The 17390-nt window shown below is 40.3% G+C and overlaps 1 long non-coding RNA gene across 3 annotated transcripts in view; it reads right to left on the bottom strand.

The window, feature by feature from the left end:
- Window positions 1–17390, bottom strand: part of LOC147166068 (uncharacterized) — a 132865-nt gene that overhangs the window by 61137 nt on the left and 54338 nt on the right. For all 3 annotated transcript variants that reach the window (XR_015096484.1, XR_015096485.1, XR_015096483.1), the window contains one exon: window positions 5520–5595. This is a non-coding gene — a long non-coding RNA (uncharacterized LOC147166068). The remainder of the gene's footprint in view (window positions 1–5519; window positions 5596–17390) is intronic.

Below are 17390 nucleotides of genomic sequence, written 5' to 3'. Positions count from 1 at the left end.
TTGTGAAAGCAACCTCATGGTGATAAGTTGCCCATTTTGTATATGTAAAAATTATGCTCTGACTGCTGATTGGTGGATTAACATGGGACCAAAATAGACTAAGTTAACTGCAATAAAAAAAGTTCATGAATTAAGATAAAGTAAGATTGAGTAGGTGGGGAAATTCAGTCGAGTCATCATTCTTAACTATCATATATGACAGAATTCGCTCACGATACCAAACAATTGTTTTCATTTCCAATTATACGCATCATCCAGCGAACAATTCATAGATGTTGCAAAATATACATTTTCCCTTTTTAAAACCCAGTGCATTGCGTTAGCATCTTCACATATGGATAAAAAGTCAAACAAATCTCAACATGTGTGTTTTTGAGTCGAGCCTGCTTATCTTTCCGATCAGGGTTATTCTACACCCCCCTGGTTGTGAGAGAGATGCAACGATAGTTATTTCTTCATAATATTTAAGCCAAGTTGGGTCCAGTCGCCCCCTCACGCAGACACAACTACTTTTTTTTAACACATCTAAGCTCTGCTGAAAACAGACTTCTCTCTGTGAGGGATTTTGTTTTTCTTCTCGCGGACCCCTGCGGCTACCTTAAGCCGCCGCTGGTCAAAGTTGAAGGCGAACAAGAGAGTCAAAGAGGTAGAAGACGTGAGCTTCAAGTGGATTTGTGGGCCTGCAATCATGTACAGTAGCTTAGGTGTGAGGTCTCTTTCATTTTAGATTGAAGTGGAATTTAAAACTTCAGTGCGCAAAGCCTCAAATGCTTTCCTTATGGCAATATTACCGCCTTACCGCAAATAGCGAAAACATGAGAGTAATTAGCATCTCCAAAATGTTTTATGATTACCTATATTGATATTGATATATACTTGAATTTACCCCAAACTATGATCCCAAAACACTTTAAAATCATTTTAAACTCATAACTTTACCCTTTAAAAAAAAGAAGAAAAAAAAAGGCTTATATAAATGCACGGAAATCCCAATTATATTGTCTTGGCAATCCTTAAAATTAACAATTGTGGAGCAATAATGAGATTGCTGTTGTTTTTTAATTTGAGCTTTTCAACAAAAACGATCTTATAGTATACTCAACTCTTGAATAGTCACCGATACCAATACCAAGGACCAATACCACAGTATTTTTTGATACATAAAATAAAAAAACTAAAAAAACAATGACAGATCATTTTAAAGAGGAATCTGTATATAATTCCTTAAAATTGCATTGAATTAATGGGAATTTTATATTCTTCTCATTTCTACTTATAGTTCTTGATCGTAAATATCAGCAGTTGTCGCGAGTACTGATACCTTGAACTAAGGCCAGGTATTAGCATGATACTGTAACCTGGTATCGGTACTGGCCCATCCCTATTCTCTACCCTAAAAAGGTTTACAATTGCCTATAGCAAAATCTTAGATTGTAAATATACCACAAGCTATGATTTGGGGGGGGATCAATGGGGCGCTATTCTCTGTTATTCTGGGGTGGGGGGGGATGCTTTCTGAAATTCTAGTCTTGGTGGTTAGACTGGGTAAAGTCTGACTAATTTTATTTTAGGCACAACAGGTTAAAGGGAAAGTCAAGTCAAAGATGTTCTTTACAATAATATGTTCTATATAGCCCCACTTGTCTAAACACGGCATTCTGATTAATATTGTGTTTGTGGAATATGAATTAAGCAGCAAAATCCACCCGTTTTTTTTTTTATCCACCTCAGGGGGCGGCCATTTTGCCACTTGCCGAACACATTTTAAAGAATGTTTTTGACTTGACTTCCACTTTAAAGAAAACATTTTATGGGCGAATATGAGCCGCGTATTAGTGAGGGAACACGTACTTTACTTTTTCATCTGTTTTTTTTTTCCCCTTCTCTCAGCAAAAAACGCATGTCAAAATGTGGTCTGTTACCTACACGCCTCCTTGCCGAGCAGCTGTGATCCAACTTCCCATCTCTGTCTACTCTCAGCGTAAGGGTGAGCTTTGGCGCTGCTCGCTCCCAACAGGCTTATTGGACGCTTTTCCTCCGCACTTAACCGAACCGCGTCCCGACAACCCCCACCCCCCCCCCCCCCCCCTCCCGCCTCTTCACTTGTGTGTTTACCCGGGCCAGACGCCGACTTCAGCAGGTTCACGTAAAGTTCTGGGGTTTTAAATGGCCGTGTGGCGGCGGCGACGTCAAGAGATCACAACATTGCGACATGGCAGAGCGGCCGGGCGGGGAAGAGCGAGGAGCGCGCTGGCCTGGCAGCGGATAAAACGACTCCCGCCGTGGTAACTAAGTGATGTAATCCTTGCTGAGTGAGTGGCTGAAGCGTGACGATGTAATTGTGTCACCTTTTAGGCGCAGCGGCGCTATTACATGTAGAGGAAGTGAAAATGGATGCAAATTGCTGTTGGACTTGTGCACACAACAACTTCCTCTCTTCTTCTGGAAAGACTTTCTTCGAGGAGGATGTTTGCAGGATGAGTATTTTATGAGTCAGGGGTAAAATGAATCCTTCCATTTGTATAGCGATGTTCCTTTTAGCTTCTCCATTTACGTTGGAAAACCACTTTAATCAGAGAGATAAATGCCAAGATGGAAGTTGACAAGGTTAGGAAACTCATACTCCAACTGAATAAGATGTGCAGTTCATGGAGCGAAAAAAAAAAAAGCCTGACATTCAACTCGAGCCATGCCAGTGCGTTTCTTAGTTGTGTATATGTAACTATATTAGGGGTGTCAAAATGAGTGTGTTAATTTCAAGTTCATTTAACGGCACTCATTTTTTTAACACGCGACTAATGACCACCCCTTGCTTGGAAAGCCTGTACTGGGGGAATTCCAGTCGCAACGCAGCAGACACGTCCATGTCAACATTTTGCAGTAATACATTTAATAATAATGTATAGATTTGTGGAGACTGGGGTCAAGTTGTATTTTACAATTTTATAAATGTGCAGAATTTCACAAGTTGCTTTATGTTAAAGATAGATAAAGATAGCTCTTAATATGAAAAGAAAAATGCACTGAGCTGTCACCAACGTCTTACGAATACAATGACGCCATCTAGTGGCAGAAAAATGACCTCAACACAAATCAATATCACGCTCGTTTTTCACAGTACAGTACAGCTTTTTAATTGTAACTAAGTTTTATGAATTATTATAAAATTACTGTATCAATGACTATAATATGCAGTCATATTTCTTTTAGTTAACATTTTTCAAGACAGCAGTCAAAGTGTGCCAAAACGGTTGACAAGATGGTGAATTGTGTTGAAAACGAGTCAATTATGAGAGCTTTAGTCTTCACTTTTATATTCAATTGTGGATGCGCTTCTACCCAACACTCTGCTTTTGCATTTCTTTCCAGTAAACCCTACACCTATATCACTATTTCTTTTTTTTATATATATATATATATATATATATATATATATATATATATATATATATATATATATATATATATATATATATATATATATAGAAGGGTTTGGTGCTTTGGTGAATGTGCATAGGAAACTGTTGGGGTTCAGTACCTCCAACAAGACTGCCCTTAATGGAAGCTGCATTGCTTCCATGGTAGTGAAAACCACCGTTAAGGGGATGTCCCACGCCCCTTAACATTTACCACAAGAAAAAAGCAACACACAAGACGAGGAGTGTAACGTGAGACAACAACTGTGGCGTGCCATCGTCATTCTCTCACAGTGTCTGCAAGCATAAACTGACACACGCAAACGGACAATCCGAGGAATGCCGCCAACTGCTGCTCACAAGCCTTCCGTGGCGAGCGGAGGGAATCGAGGGAGCGCTACCACCAGGAATTCCATATATCCCCAGCAATCGCTCACTTTCCTCCAGGCGGAGGAATTTAAGCCCTTTCTGAAACATCTGAGACTCATCCGTCAACCAACACGGCCTGCGCTCGCCGCACTTGAATAAAAAGGTGCCAGCTAAAACAAATGCTTCGCTTCTATGGGCAGGTCGCAGGTTAACACTTAAACCAGCAGCCATTTTATAAAATATTAGCCTCCGTGCTCCCGCTCCACTCTCTCTGCGTCTCTTTATCTCCGGCCTCTCCTCGACCGCATGTTTCTTCTGGCACCGAGCGGTCCTGTCTGCATGCGTCAACAAACACAAGAAGAGGAACCGGCAACTGTATTAACAGATGGCCAGAGTCAATAAAACACGCACAAATCACGCGTCGGACACATCTGTCATAGGCGGAGGCCTCGGATAATCTTTCTGTGTGGCTCCGCCGCAGTGATGGAATCACAGCAGGATGGGGAGATTAGGGGACGGGGCCCATCGCCCAGGGGACATGGAGCAGAGCTTTGTGATGGATCGTAGCGTGGGGAAGAAGGCCAGAAGAGAGGCCAGAGGGGACGGGTTCCAGGCCAATTACCAATTGAGAAAAGAGGACTACTCCATTAATGATTACTCATATTTTTCTCAATGGCTCTCAATTAAAGGGCTTGAGCGATTAATCGTAACCTATATTAAAAAAAACACACACACATGAACCCATTACACCAGAAGACAAATAAATTAATGCCATTCAAACATTTCCACCGCTAAATAAATAAACAAAGAAAGAAAGAAGACATTTAAAAACATTTACACCGGCCCCCCCCCACAAAGATATATAAATGTAAAAATTAAAAAAAATGGCCGATAATTTTTTTTACACATTAACACATTACAACATTTGACACAGATAATGAAATTTAACCCCAGCCCCCCCCCCCCCCACCCCTAAAAAAATCTGGGGAAAAAACGTATTTTTAACACATTGACCCATTACAAAATAAGACACACATTTCCTGGGGAATTTTCTTTTCTTTTTTAAATCGGCAAAAAAGACAGCCGATATTTGCTGTTATAAAGTTTAACTAAACGCATGTTTAAATTTAAATCATTGTAAATCAGTGAATTGTATAATTTATCCATTGTATATTTTGTGATTATTCAGCCAATTAATCGATTCAGACGCTAATAACTGTTTTGAATAGTGTGGAAGTGAGTGCTATGAATTTTGTCTTGCAGCAACTGAGGCAATTTCGAATAGTAGCATAAAGCAGCTTTTTTGCGCCACAGACCAATTTCATGTGAAGCAATATTATATTTGTCAGAATGGGAAAAAAACAAAAAACAAATTCTTGACAATACTACTCCCCATTATGCTGAATCTGCTTATAATTTTAATAGTAATTTTAGTTAATAGTAATAGTAGTAATTTAGTTGTGATAGCAGAAATCCCTGCTTCAAAAATTTTTGTTGGAGGTTGTAGGAAATTCTTTTGTCTCATAATTTGGCCTTTTCCCCCTTCTGTTTATTTCCTAATATGTTACATGCTCCCCCAATAGTATAAAGGCAGCATTTTTGATAAATATTGCGTTTGTGGAATATGAATTAGGGAGCAAAAATCCACCGGTTCTTATCCATCCATTGCCACTTGGGACTGAAAATGACATCATAATTGCTTAGGGCTCAGATAACGAATCAATCACGGCTCACCTGTTTTTCTGCGCTTGGTCACGTGACATTCGCAAGCTGAACCGAGGTGTCAGACAAGCTCTTCTCTTTGTCCAAACTGAAAGTGACAGAATAAACAGAAGCATTTAGCCTTCGCGGTGGATCTAAATATTTAAGGAAACTAACTCAGTATGTGTGCATAACAGTGAGCGAGATCAAATTGTGAGGCATTAGTAAAAAGATGAACTGGAGTAAAAGTAGAAGTCAATATTTGAGTAACCCGTGAGAGGCTGCGGAGCCGTGTGATTCGCTTCAAATCGGCGCTGGTCTAAATCATTTTCGGAAACAACAACAGAAGAACGTGGGTGAGCTGGCTGCAGAATAAATGAACGGCGGGGAAAGGGGGGCCAAAAAGAGCGGCAAAGTTCAAACAGATGTAATCAGATGAGCTGGATAAGCATTCGGGGCTCACTTAATTCCCAACAAATTATCTAATCCAGATGTTGCACTCTCCGTGTAAACACGGTGTCCTGCAGAATCACAAAACAAATAAGCATGAAAAAGGTTTAAAGTTTCAAACGGGGCCTAACCTCGGACCGAGACCTTCCCACTTACAAAAAAAAAAATCCACACTGCACACTCCCCCCTGTGCTGCCTTTTTGAAACAAGAAAATGTAAATATGGTAATATTTAGCACGTGTTTTAAAACAGATCCTTTTCCTCAAGCAAGGGAGAATACGAGAAAGAGAGAGAGAGAGAGAAAAGTGGCCCACACGCGAGAAGCCTCCCCCGTTTGTGTGTGTGTGTGTGTGTGCGCGCGCGACCCGGGCAGGTTTCAGCTTCCTAAGTTTGCTCACAAACCAACACCCGGCCAGTCTAACGGGACCAACCAAGAAAACAGCAGCACCGAGCCGAGGCCCACATTGTTCTGCTAACATTTGTCACGGACCAAAACTGAGAGGAAGTCAGAGAGGAGAGCGAGCGAGAGAGAGAGACAGAGAGAGAGAGAGGAGCAGAAATGGAAACATGCGAGACATATGGATGTGTTTAAGGACCACCAGGGTAGGGAAACTTGCGCATTTTCGTATAAACCCCGATAAACTCCAAAGATGTCATTACACGGGGGTTTAGGGCTCGCCTGTTGCCGATTCATTCAGGAATTCCCGCTTACGTCTCACCCAGCGCCGGCCGGGCTCTTTATCCTTCTCGAGTGGCCCCTGGACCCCGTTCAGCGTCAGAGTGCCATTGTACCCCTTTTTAACAAGACGCTGTGTGAAAGAAGAAAGCGCTTAAAAGAAAAAAAGGGAAAGGAGTGGAAGCCTTGTAAAATACCTGCAGCCCATTTTTACATTTCAACACCGCCGTGCTCGTATTTATAGCGCTTCGATTCCTTGTCACCGTGTTTGTAGGCAATTTGTTGCGCTCCAATAAATAGGCCGGACTATTTATCAGCGGGGCACATGGCAGCCATTTATGGCACCTAACAAGAGGCAGATGTGTTTTTTTCCCGCAAGCAGGTTTGACGCGACGACAGGCCCAGACAGACGGCGGCCATGTTGGAGCACGGTGCTGACTTCAAGTACGGCTTGTAAATAGCAGCTTTGATTTGACCAGGATGTCACGATTACAGTACGGGGCCTCTGCAAATACACATTTTACTTTACAAAACCATACAGTAACTCGACTAAGTGCAATTTGTGCAGAAATTGCGTGTAAATGGTGAAAGCTGAATGCTAATAGCTGAATGCTAATAGTTGAATGCTAATAGCTGAATAGTTTAAATTGAAAGATAAATAATGTGAAAATTACAAAGTGTTAATTGTAGTACACCTGAACTGCAATCTGTCAAAGGTGGGGTTCGAACCATCGCCTCCTGGGTTGTCCAAGCGGGGGTTTGAACCGAGGTCTGGCAGGCAATTGCTCAAACCACTGACCTATCTTGTCTTGTTGTGTCGTTCATATTGACATACAATGCATTTCCTGATATGATAGTCCGTTGGTTAGCATTTAGCATAATTGCCATGGATACATTTGCAATGTACAGTCGGAGGTGGGTTTCGAACCCGAGACCTCCTGGTTGCTGGACAAGGCCATTGACCAAATGCGCCACTGATAATGATGATCAGCTGTATGCATGGAAGTGGGCGTGAAAAGTGGGACGTGTACTTGAGTACTGTAAGTAATGTGATAAAGAATATGTTTTGAAGTATTGTTCTATAGTCTGTGTATATCGCTGGCGTCAAAAACCTCGTGCCGCCAAATTCATTACTTCTCGTGAGACCCCATTAACATTGCATCATCAAAGAGCGCACGGCATTTTCAACACTCTAGATCGATCAATAATTCGGAAAAAATGTGGGGACGGACCAAAAGCATGGATTTTTGAAAAAAAAAATGAAATTTGCCAAATTGTGACATATGAGGTTACGCTATTCAAAGGGGTAAAATACCACAATACAAATGCTATTCATTAGCCTGCCTATGGCGTTTCCCATTATGTATTAGCATTAAAATGGCAGATTTTAAGGTAGTTTTAACGACAACACATGTTTCTCGATTTTATTTTTAAAGTAAATTTCAGCTGGGAGTGTCAATAAACACATTGAAGAGACTTTTTTTTTTGTTAACAATTATTCACTATCTGGCAAACTGCTGCTTGAGGTCAAGTGAGTTGAGTTGAATTCAATGGCATCAGTGGTCGTATTGCAAATTTGTGCTCGCAAGTGCACAAAAATAAATTAATTATGATTCATAGTTACTGGTTTGGTCTGTAAGGCCTTCATGAAGGACTACAGAAATTGGAGAATGTTTACAGTTAGATCATGTTAATATAAAAAAGATTCATTAATTAAAAATAATTATTGATTAATTTGATTGTCAATTAGTTGTCGATTAACCAATTAATCATTGCAGCGCTACGATAATGAATATACTTTGGGAATAAAACCTTCTCTATTTTAACTCATTTACTGCCATTGACGGCTATAGACGTCAAAAAAATCATTTGAACTATTTCTATTAGTTTAACATTTTTTCAACTTTTTTTAACAAGAGTATGAAAACCTATTTTTTATTGTACATTCAGAACAGATATAAAATTTGTGATTAATTGTGAATTAACTATTGAAGTCATGCGATTAATTACAAATTGTAATCGCCTGACGATTAATTTTTTTAAATTGTAATTAATCGCATGACTTCAATAGTTAATTCACGATTAATCACACATTTTATATCTGTATTTCTAAAAAAAATATATATAGGTTTTTATACTCTTGTTAACAAAAGTGGATTTTTTTTAAATAGAAATAGTTCAAATTATTATTTTTTTTTTACGTCTATAGCCGTCAATGGCAGTGAATGAGTTAAAAATTAAGGGCATCAGGCGCTGAAAATTTGAAATCGTAATTAATCGCATGACTTCACTAGTTAACTCATGCTTAATCACAAATTTTATATCTGTTCTAAATGTACAAAAAAAAGCTAGGCTTTCATACTCGTGTTAACAAAAGTGGGAAAAAATGGAAAACTAACAGAAATATTGCTGTCAATGGCAGTTAATGAGTTAATGTTGGTCCTTATGGTGGAAGTATTTCTTTTTAAGGTCTTTATGGAGTAAATGTAAAGTAAATGTTTACTTACAAACAATGTCAAATTGGCCCTTTGTTCCCCCCCCCCTTTTTGTTTTGTTTTGTTAGTCGCAAACACGCCTCCATATTTCTTTGCCTTCCCATCCCAACACTTTGATTCACACGCGTTCCCCGTGCACCTTTTCCTACTTCCTGTGAGGCCTGTCTATGTGACGTCTAAACACAAACTGTGCCTCCAGTGTGTTCTTTGGAGTGTCTATTTATTGTGAGTGTGTGTTATGTGTGTCTGAGTGTTGCCAATTACCCCAGCTATAAATACAAGATCCCCATCCGTCACCGAGTTTCTGGGTGGCTGCAGCGCCGCCATAATTGGTTGCAGATGGTCACCCAGATCTTTTCTCCGCATGGCTCTGCTGCTGCAGCGCCCGCGCGAGAGGAAGAAGCCGCCGGAGGGAGCGCAAAGTGGAGAGAAAGGTGGGGGGGGGGGGGGGTAAGATGAGTGACAGGAGTGAATAAATACAGAGCGAGCGGAGGAGTAAACAAGTGGACGCTAAATGTTGCTTTTGCCCTCAAATTCCTCCCGAGTGTGCCAGGAGAGCAAAACGGGAGAATTTATCTTCTGAACTTGATACGCGCTTTCGGTTTTGCCAACCGCAGTTTCCTATCGGATGTAATTGATCACAATCAGATGAGGTTCCGGATATGGGGGACAGCTGGGAGATAAATGCAGGTTTGTTTTTCATCGGGAAACTATTAACAATTTAGCTAATTAGGGATTAGGTGTTGAGAATAGCAGATGGAGATTTTTGAAAGAATCCTTAATAATGGAAAACATGTCTCAATTTCAAACCTGAATGTTACAGCTCGTCAAATAAGTAAATTAGTAGCTAATAAATCAACAAATGATACCACAAATCAATTCGGGGTGTGTGTGTGTGCGTGCAGGCATGAAGACCCTCTGTAACTTCCCCTAAATACCTACGCTAAATTTAGCTCCCCAATCTGACATAAAAAAAGTCAAGATGTACAGTATCTCTTCAACATGCACTAATTACTACTTTCCTATTTAGGCAGACATTGGCGTCTTGTGTCATCTTATTTTAGAACATGGGTAAGCTATCGATGATTCCACTAATTACAGAATGGAATAATGATGTGTGTATTACAAAACCATTTTTTCCCTGATTACTTTTAATTGATGCAATGTTTATCTGGTATTGTTTAGTTAAATAAAAAACAACAACTCAACAACAACAACAAAACAAACAAGCAATATCAAACAAAAGGGATTGAATCGTTTTGAAAAAATGATTCAGTTACTGGTTCGTTCATTGATTCCAAAGTAAAAGCAGATGTTTGCAAATGTCATATTTTGATGAAAACAAAAGATCCGAAAATTACTGTTGAAAGACTGAAATCAAAACACTCTGACAATTTTAAGATAAACAATGTCTCGAAACGATTACCCGATTATTAAAGTACGTATCCATTACTTTGATAATCGATTAGTACCAAGTAATCAATTAGTTTAACACCTCTAGTATCAAACCACAATGAATAAAAATATTAAACATATTCCCTCAGTTATTGACATCTTAACCCTATAAAGCAGAACGTATATTAAATGCAAGACCTTTCAAGCCCTCTATTTCATGAATAAAACCCTGACGTATATGATCTGACACATGCATTGCACGGATAATCCATAAGAGGGCAGTATCACCCAGCGGATGGCTTTTCAGCGACCTTGCAAGATGGCCCCAATTGAGAAAGGAGAGACACCTATACTTATTAATAGTGGGAAATATTCTTTCTGATTTTTGAAAATACTAACGTTTGATACGTCTGTTTAGGATAACATTTTTGACAGTTATAAATGTATGAATTTACACCATTGTGACCGAATGTATCAAATATGACACAAATCAAAAGTCATATGTGGAAGTTGGTTTTCAAAAAAATACAATGTTCAAAAAGACCAATAAATACTCTATTAACAAAGAATCACAATTTTCTCTCGTATATTTCACGGTTCAGGCTTTATAGGGTTAAAGACGTGGTCATTCGACTTTATGATGCGACGTTGCAAAAGGATTGAAGTTGGACTAGCGCCATTTGCCACTCATCTCCCAGAGGACACTTGATCAATAGACACATTAACAATAAATTAGCAGCCCGGGTCTATTGATCAGCACAGCGGGGGGCGGGGGCTAATATGTGACTCAGGGACAGCTGGTAAGTAGCCTGGCCTGAAAGGAGGAACTCCAGGCAGTCGAAAACCAGGAATTGTGCGCTAACATGCTAGCATACCATTGTAGCCACGAAACATACAAAAGCGGTCCTATTCCACAAAATCTTTGACACAGCGTCAACTTTGCGACCTGCTCTCCTCAAGCAGACCTTCCTCTCCTTCACATGGAGGCGGCTCAGCAGTTCTTACAGATTGTTCGTAGCATGCCGGGAGCCTGCGGGTGCTCAGGACTCCACCGCTGCTGTAAATCTATTAAATCCCTCTCATTAGAGCGCGGGCCTCGTTGCTGTGAGGCGGGACGGCCGAGCAGCGGCACGTGCTGCCGCTGCTGGCTGTCAGCGTGGGCCTCGCATGCCGATTATGCGCCGTGCTCATCGTTGCACTCGGCCGCATCGCTAATTGCCTCCATTTTTTTTGTCAACCGCTAATTGTACAATTGCAGGATCGCTTGGGACTGATATGTAGCAACGTGTCATCGGATCCTCGTACTAATTCATCCATGTACTGCAGTGCTTATGCTCATTTGGGTGGTGGTTAAGATGGAGACAATCCCAGATGACTTTTGAGAGAGAGGCATGGACTGGTTGCTAGTCAAAATCCAAGGGCACATTGACAACATGTCATACTCATTATGATCATTCTCTTACATGTAAAGTCCGATCCTCGTGTAGGCCAATAGAAGCCCTACACAAAAACAATCTGCTGTTAACTGAAATTGTTGCCATTGTAAAACCTTTAACTCATTCACTCCCAGCCATTTTCACTGACGCAACCCCTTTCGCTCACAGTTGTTTTACGGGATTTTGACTGATTTTGAAAGGCCCACAAAAATGTTGTGTTTTATTGCTATAAAATCATGGAACCTACCAAAAGAAAGATTAGAGTCTCTTCTTTCTATCTGTTTCCGTTGTGCAGCAATTAGCATTAGAATATAGCTAAGTTTCATCATGATTCATATTCCTGGTGAAAACACTGACAAAAAGAGCTTGTTGCAACATGGCCTTCCTGGCTGATCTCTTATACGCTGCTGCCACCTGCTGGCCGTTTTTTTTTTTTAATAACTGCCATTGCTTTAAGCCACGTCTTCATGTCAGAAGCTACATCAAAGCTTTCTGTATGATGCTCTTGCATAAAAAAAAAAAAAACTTTTGGGAGTGAAGGACAAATTGTTAAAAACTTTTTTACACGTTTTTGGGACTGAATTAGTTAAATACATTGCAATGTTTTAAGTAGGGATGGGTGACTACCGATACCAGGCTTATTTCAATGTATTTACTAGTTATCAGTTGATAGAAGTTGTACAATCACATATTTTGATTGAGACTTTTTTTCTGGACAAGGCCATTCAATGCCAAATCAAATTTAGATTTTAATGAAACTTGCTGTACTTGTTTATAGTGATGGTGCAACGCTAAATCTAAAATTGTAACTTAATAGGAGTAGGGGTTGAGCTACAGTCTGAGAAATGTTAATATTCTTGTGGAAAAGGGGGCGTGGTCAACTTCCTCTGAACCCTGAAATCTCAGGAACTGCTGGGTCGGTCGTCACAAAATACAAAAATTGTCCAATTGACCTAAAATGTTAGATTTTGTGTCGCGCCAGCACTATCAAGTACAACAGGTTTCATTAAAGTCAAAATCCGCTTGGTTCAAATTCTAAGATTTTTTGGGCATATAATTAACCATCACTGGATTTCTTTATTTCTTTATTCCTTATTTTCTTATTTATTTAAATTAATTGTGTGTGTCCTCTCAAAAATATGCACTATATGAATAAATGTGTGTGTGTGGAGGGGGGGGGGGTGTATTTGTATAGATAGGTCTTTCTTTAAAATTGCAGTATTTCATTGGTTTAATAGAAATGTTATGAATGAAAAGTACCAGTAGTATCAATATCGGTGACTACTCAAGAGTTGAGTATTCGTACTGGTATCGGTCTGGGAGAAAAAGTGGTATTGAGCATTTTAACATTTGTAACTGTCATAGAAGTAGTCTGAGAAGTTAAAATCTGCACCTTGACTTACGAGTAGGGATGGGTCATTCCATTCCTAGGAATTGATTATCTATACTTGTCTGACAATTTTATTTATTGATTTGTGTTAGAAAGCAAAAAAAAAATAGAACCAATGCTAAAAGATTCTCAAAAACAACGTGTCAAAAGATTTTCTCGGAGTTCAGTCGGAATGGAAGGTGTCCAATTTGAAAGAGAAGCTGTGTTGAATATAAGCCGCCCTGTTGAAACTTGCCCTCCCGTGCAAACACTGTCAAGTGTGTACCTGTGGATGCCAGAACGCTGGAGGTGAGAGGCACATGTGTCCGTCAAGTGGCTAACACACACAGATAGATGAAATTCAAAATAAACTCGGGTCAATACTGCAGCTATCCAAAGTGAGGGCCACACGGGGGACCTACACGTGAAGGTATTTCTTTACAAGCACTTTTTTTTTTTTTAACAATATTATTCTATTTCCTTATTATATAGTATCACACCGGCTTGTTTTTATGGTCGAGCTGGGGAGCAAGTGAAAGAGGAAGCTAAAATAACAAAGGCCGTATTTTCTCCCCAGCTAATTTATTGCAATTCAAAATATCCAACAGGATCTTTACTGTGGATAGGAAAACCAAGTCAGTTGGGTGCACGCTGCCCCTGACACCCACTCCCCTCGGCCACAACTTGATTTACACATCAGCTCATAAATCAGCGTGACATTTTCAGCTGAATCCTGTTTTTCACGGTGTACTCGACACTGTCTCTCAACAAGCCATACGTCAGCGTCAGGGCGGATTAAGACACTGCTGAAGGATTTTATATATTTTTTTTATTGTATTTTTTTTTTCCTCCAGTGTAGTTAACAAGTGAATGAGTCGCGAACGGGAGACAGCGCGAGTTCACGTGGAGGAGAGATCCACGGCGAGGAGGAAGACGGGGAGGTGAAGGAGAGGACACTCATCAGGAGGACGGACCGGGAGGGGAGCGGAGGCCACGGGGTGGAGAGCGGGCCCTTGTGTAAATGGAGATGTACTAAACCTCTGCTAACCTGGATCACCCGTGATCAAATATTTATATATGCTATTGTGTGACGGCGCGCGCTGCCGAGTGGAGCTGTAATTTGTTTTTCCCCGCGCTAAATTAATTCCCTCCCCGTCATCAGCGAGGTGAACCCGCGGTGATTACTGCCCCTTCTCGCGCTGGCCCCTGCCGCTACAAACACTCCAAAGATTTTAATGGCGCAAGTCCCCACTTCATCTGTGACATACATTTCCATAGATTGAAGAAAAAGAAACAAAAAAGTTGAAACACTCCAGAGGAACTAAATGCTGATGCCTACAGGGGGAACCTCAATCCTCTCGTCTAGATTGGCGATTTAAATGATTGGCCGGGGGGCGGGGCACAATTTGTCATCAGCGCTATTTACCAGATATATAACAAATATGCCTTATGAATAAAAATAGATGTGTCAAAATTCATTGACAAGTAACTATTTTAATTATAGAGTAATCGTTTTGAGCCATTGTTTTAAATTAAAATGGCCCAAATTATTTGATTTCTGCTTCTCAACAGTAATTATTCATGAATTTTTGGAATCCTTCATGAAAACAGGCTGATTACCTTTTGTGTTTAATCAAACTAAGACATTTGCAAACATCCCCTTTTACTTTGGAAAACAATGTCCAAACCAGTAACTGAGTCCGTTTCGAAAATGTTGTGAGTGCATCAACCCCTCTCTGTGATATTGTTCAATTATTTAGTTGTTGTTGTTTTTTTTATCACTAAACAATATCAAATAAACAACAGTAATTTCATACAAAATAAAATTGGAATAATCGATGGAATTATCTATTCTAAAAATATTAGACATAGACAGCCCTAGATAAAATGTGCATCAATCGGTGACTAGTGACAATATGCATACAATTGACACCCGTTGCAATGTGTTGGGATTTTTTCATTTTTTTTGTAAACCCCCCAAAAATCTTCAAAAAAATGCTGATAAATCTCCAATATGTGTTTTCCATGAAAAATGGGTGTTGCCACTCCCGCATAAAAATAACTCAATATGGACGGACTTGTATGTGGGGTCCACTGCAGTCGAGCAAAAATGTTGATAATGTTCTTAAAATCTAGCGTTTGGTCAATTTTCTGGGAAAAATAGGCCCTCAAAAGGAGAGGAAACATAATAAAATTACTTTTTAATATTTGTATACAAGTTAGTTGGGTCTCTGGAGCACTTGACAAACCAAGAATGAAGTACATTTTTAGTTGCCTAACTATGATGTGGTTGAACAAATGAATTCACTAGTTGACGAATCAATTAAATGAGTTTTGGGGCTCTCATTTTCCAATTGGCCAATTTGCAGAGAATTTCGACTTGCCTTTTCGAGTGAAACAGATGTGCTGAATTTTTTGGACACTGCCTCTCCTATTGAGCTGAAAAGCATCGACAACATAGCAACAACTACGTTTTAATCCTTTTATTTTTTTCTATGCCTGTAAGTTTGGGGGCCGCTGTCTTAAAAATATCAATGATCTCATGGTTAATCGACTTTGACTCGACTTTCATCACATTAGTAGACTATACCCAAAAAAAAAGTTTGTCGTTTAACCCCGAGTCCTGTGCAAGTTTGGATTAGCCCCACTGTTACAAGTAAACAGTGCGGCTAAGCATGCTAACTTTGGGTTATAGCACATCTGCCTCATATCTGAAGCCATTAAGTTTGTATGTTCTTCAAGTGTTTGTGTGAGTTTTGTTTTGTCTTGGTTAGAGATGGCAAAACTAGCTCCAGAAAGTAAAAACCCTGCCACAGTTTGGCTTTAGCCCCTCGTGCTAGCAGGTAAACAAGTACCCGGGGAGCTAGCTAAGGAGCTGGCTAGCTAGCACCTGGGGCTAACGTCAAACTGTGGCAGGGTTTTTTACTTTCTAGACCTGGATTTGCCACCTCTGGTTACTCCAGCCTCCATCTTGCTGTGCTGTGACCCTAACAAGGACGAGTGCTCCAGTTAATGGATGGATTGTGTTTGATTTTGGAGGCTGTATTGTCTTCAATTTCATGACTCTTCTCCTATGATCCCGGCAAATGCTCACCAGTCCAAGTAATGCGGCAAGTGCTATACAATCAACTGTTTATTCAGAGGGAGGTACAATATAGCATCAAGAGGATGTTTATGCGTGATGTATGTATACACATACAGACGATCGTCTCATACGTTGATTCAAAGTCTAAACAAAGTCAGCAGAGAGAAGACGGCGGCAACATGTGAATCATATCATATCGTATGATAAGCATATGTAAAACACAGTCAAAGGGGCACACGGTGTGAACAATATTTGGATCCCGGCGCAGATTGACACTGATTGCCGCGCTATTACAGGCAAATAACATCACTTGCTTGCCAGTCGGCAGGGCATAATCATTTGTGACTAACAGCGATGGCGAGAGCGCTACAAAGAGAAGGCAAGGCGGCGGAGGTGCGGGCTCTTTGTCTCCGCCGCCTGCCATCTTCCTCATCTCTGAGTAGCTTGGAGGGCCAACAGAACACGATAAAAAGATGGAAGCCACTCAAAGTTCAGGGCAGAGATGCCCCTTTCATCTATCGGGAGACAATCACGTTGGCGTCGACATGTGACATGACTACAAAGTACCAATCTCGACTTCCCGAAGAATGGAGGAGAAGGCAGGGACGACTTTAAGAGCTGGTGGCGCAAGAAACAGCCACATAATGACTTGACTTTTTTTTTTCTCATCATCTTTATGTTGCCTTGCCGCATCGTCGGGAAAGAACTAAATGAATCAGAAAACTAGAACTATTTGATCGACTCACCAGATTATTCAGTAGTTCCACGTGCACATTTGAAGGCAATTCAATACATGATCTGCCTCAAGAATCTTGACAAACAACATAAAACTAATGACAATGAATCTCAAAGCGCTTTTAACACATTTGGCCTTGACATAAAATGGCCGATGGATGATTTTATGAATTGTGGTCATGAACAAGACTAATTATGGCCGCTAAACAAACTAGCATATCTTCATTAATGCTAATTTGTGAACCTTGAGGTGAGCTAAACCT

The sequence above is a fragment of the Leptonotus elevatus genome, chromosome 11, assembly GCF_054856555.1.
Source record: "Leptonotus elevatus isolate MCC_2025b chromosome 11, RoL_Lele_1.0, whole genome shotgun sequence".
NCBI lineage: Eukaryota > Metazoa > Chordata > Actinopteri > Syngnathiformes > Syngnathidae > Leptonotus > Leptonotus elevatus.
This window is presented reverse-complemented; position numbering and strand designations above follow the sequence as displayed.